Source organism: Hyaloscypha bicolor, assembly GCF_002865645.1.
Source record: "Hyaloscypha bicolor E unplaced genomic scaffold K444scaffold_22, whole genome shotgun sequence".
NCBI lineage: Eukaryota > Fungi > Ascomycota > Leotiomycetes > Helotiales > Hyaloscyphaceae > Hyaloscypha > Hyaloscypha bicolor.
In genome coordinates, this window is record NW_020194524.1 from 1 (window position 1) to 3693 (window position 3693).

Here is a 3693-nt window from a genome sequence, read left to right on the forward strand (position 1 = left end):
AACCCTAACCCTAACCCTAACCCTAACCCTAACCCTAACCCTAACCCTAACCCTAACCCTAACCCTAACCCTAACCCTAACCCTAACCCTAACCCCCGGGGTGGGTACCCGATGAAACGACCTGTACAGGAAAGCTTAGGGGGTAAAACCCTAGAGTATAACTGGCCACTAATTCTTTTGCTATTCTGGTTCTTGTACTACCTCTACTCCTTGCTTGTTCGATCGGGAGGGAGCAAGGAGAAGAGAAGGAGAAGCGGCCAGAGGAGAAGAGAGCGGGAGAAGAGAAGGGAAGGAGAGAAGGAGAGGCGAAGGGCGGGCGAGGAGGGCTTTATATACTTCTTGAAGCTGGACTAGCGTCCCCACGTGATATCTCTTGCTCAAAAAACAAGACCAAAAAAAATAGATCTACTTATCGCCAAACGCTACAGGAGTATTTATCGAGAAGCAAATCAGGAGCCCAACTAGGAATCGAACCTAGGCTACAGAGTTTGCTAACTCTGTGTGCTACCATTATACTATCAGGCCTTTTAGTAACTGCTATTCAATTGCAGTTAGTTCTTGCTTAGCCTATACTGGGCAATGGAGTTTTGCAAAGTAATTCCTTGTTTTAATATATAAGACCCAGCCCTATAAGCAGGTGTTATAGCTATACTACGGCTATAGACAGTAAATGCTATCGTAGCTAACTAGGTGCTCAGTTATCTGGTACTTGTCTTTAGGCCGGGGCTTGTACTCTCTTAGCTCGGCCACACCCCTCAAGTTATAGCTATTAAGAAGCTTTGCAGTCGCCTTGAGCTCGTCTCCCAAGAGTTGGTGTGGCTGCGCTTGCAGGTGCCGCTCTTGACTATATGCCTCTAGGACAATACAGGACTTGCAGGCATAATAGATAGTAACTCTATAAGCTAGATTATATGATAATATAATGAGAACGCACTTCGAGACAAGGGAATGCTCATTAAAAGGTAGTAGGGGAGGTGCCCCTTTACCGAAATCCCTTTTACCGGAAAGTGCATTAGTCAGCGGCGTACGCACCAATTAGCGTACGGGCATTCTCACCTTTTACCGAAAAAGGGGCCCCGCATAAGGGGTAGTTTTTAGAATTCTAGAAATAAAAGCTTCCGAAAAAGAAAAAGAAATTATATAAGTAAAAATAATATCTAATATATTAAATATATTTCTAAACCTATATAATTAGGAAATATATCTAATATATTAGGCTATAAGTATATTTATAATAATTCTTTTAGAACTAGATTTTTCCTAAAGCTTTAGAATATAAAAGTAATTCTTTTATATATCTTATAACCTAAAGATTTAAGAAAAAAAGAAAATAGAATCCAGAAATATTTAGAAAATAATTCTTATATTCTTTAAAAAAATTAAAAGAAAAATCCAGGAAATAGAAATATCTAGTATTTCTTTCTTAAATATATATAAAACTAGCCTTAATTCTTTCTTTTCTCTTATTATTAAATCTTATAATAAAGATTTTTCTTCTTTTATAATCTTATTTTATAATAAAGATCTTTTTTTTCTTATAGTTTTATCTAATAATAAAGATTTCTTTTTTTCTTTTATATTTTCTTACTAAATATAATAAGCTTTATTTAACTAAAATATTCTTTAATATCTCGATTTTTTAATAAGTAATCTAAGTATTCCTATTTAAGTAGCTAGAGTTCTATTAATTATAAGAATATATTTACTAGCTATTATCTCAAGTTATAAACTAATTACTGGCTTTATTTAATACTAACTCTAATCTTAATCTAGAAAGTTATAATACTTAGTTATAGTAATCCGAGAAGTTATTAAATTTAGCTTAAGTAACTAAAGAAATTATTAAATTCAGGAATTAGAATATAAGATATATTATTAAAGAATTTTATAAGTAATAGTAAATAGATCTAGAAAGTTATTAAAAGTACTAAATAATTAGTAAAAAATAATAAAAAGAATAAAAAGTATTTTTAGTAATTTCTAAATTCTTTATTTTATTATTATAGTTATAATAAGTAAAATAACCCGAATTAAAGACTAATAATTATAGATCTTAATATATTTAGTAAACTCTATTTATTAAAAAAAGCAAATATTTCTAAGTTAATAATTATATAGGATAAGGGCAGCTATAGCTTTATAATAAGAATCCCTAGCTAAGAAATAGAATATAAAAGACTTATAAAAAGAATAAGAAAGTTTTCTTAAGAAAGTAAGTAATTATAGAAAAAAAGAAAACCTAAATAGAAATAAGTAAACTCTGGCTTATTAGAAAAATAATTATTCTAGTAAGCTTATAGAAAATATATTATTATAGAAAAGGCAGAACTCCTATAATATAGAACTTTAGATAAATATACTAGAAGGCCTAGCTAATAAATTCTAGTTAATTCTAGTATATATAAAGATATATAACTTTATATTTAAAAGAAATATATTAATAAATAAAATACTAGATATAATAATAGTAAATACTAATACTAGATAATTAATACTTCTCTTTCTATTAGCTAATTAGAGGTATTACTTCTTCTAACTAATTCTTAAATATAATTATAAATAGATTTATAAGTAATACTAGATAATATTTCTATAAATATAAGCTATATATTAAAAAGTAGTAATTATTACTATTAAAATATAGACTTAAATAATTATAGATTTAGTAATAATATATTTATATTAGATAATAACAGGCTATAAATAAATTTTAGAAAGTATTAATAAAAGTAATAAGCTTATATAAAGTATTTCTTATTACTTAAAAAGAAAAGTAAAGTTCTACTAGTAATATAAATATAGTAACCTTTAATATTATAGCTAGTTATTAGTAATATAAATATAATAACCTTTAATATTATAACTAGTTATTAGTAATATAAATAGTAAAATCGAATTTCTAATTCTATAACTTTATAATACTTTAATTAAATCTTAAAAAGAATATAAAATCTAATATATTTATTATTATTTTTTTTATTTTTCTTATTAGCTTTCTTAATAAAATACTATTATAAAAAAACAGAATTATATATTATTTAGGTCTTAAAATTATACTAGTAACTATATTTATAGCCTATATAAGAATTAATATATAACTTATATATTAGTAAAAAATTATTTGAAATATTTGTTAGCTTTAATTCAAAAGCTTTTAATTATAAACCTATTTATTTTTATTTAATATATTTGAAATTATTTTAATAATCTTTAATTAATTTTAATATTTTTTAAAATAAAAAGAAATAAAATAAATAAAAAATAAAAAAAAGATTTCTAAAAAAAAAATTATTATTTTTATATCTAATTTAAACTAGCTTTATATTCTTATATATATTTTATAAGTTTTATTTATATTTTATTAATATAGCTATTAGTTATTTAAGAAATTCAAGTTTTTTTAATATTATTATAAAGTATTTATTAATAAATAATAAGATAATAAAATAAATTAGTAAGTTATAAAACTATAATATTAAATTTAATATAAAACTAATTTCTATTTCTTTTATAAGATTTAGAAAAGCTTCTATTATATAGAAAACTCTAATAATATATATATAATTAAAAAACTATAGATTTAAAGCCTATAATATAATTAGTAATAATATAATAATATAAAAAGGCTACTAATTTCTCTAATTAATACCCGAAGTTTATTATATATAATATAGTTATATATAATTTTATATA

General features: G+C 24.3%; 1 non-coding gene across 1 annotated transcript; it reads right to left on the minus strand.

Annotated features, from left to right (window-relative positions):
• Positions 1 to 453: 453 nt before the first annotated feature.
• Positions 454 to 525, minus strand: K444DRAFT_t9. The gene has a single exon. It is a non-coding gene; the product is annotated as a tRNA-Ala (tRNA).
• Between the last annotated feature and the right edge of the window lie 3168 nt (positions 526 to 3693).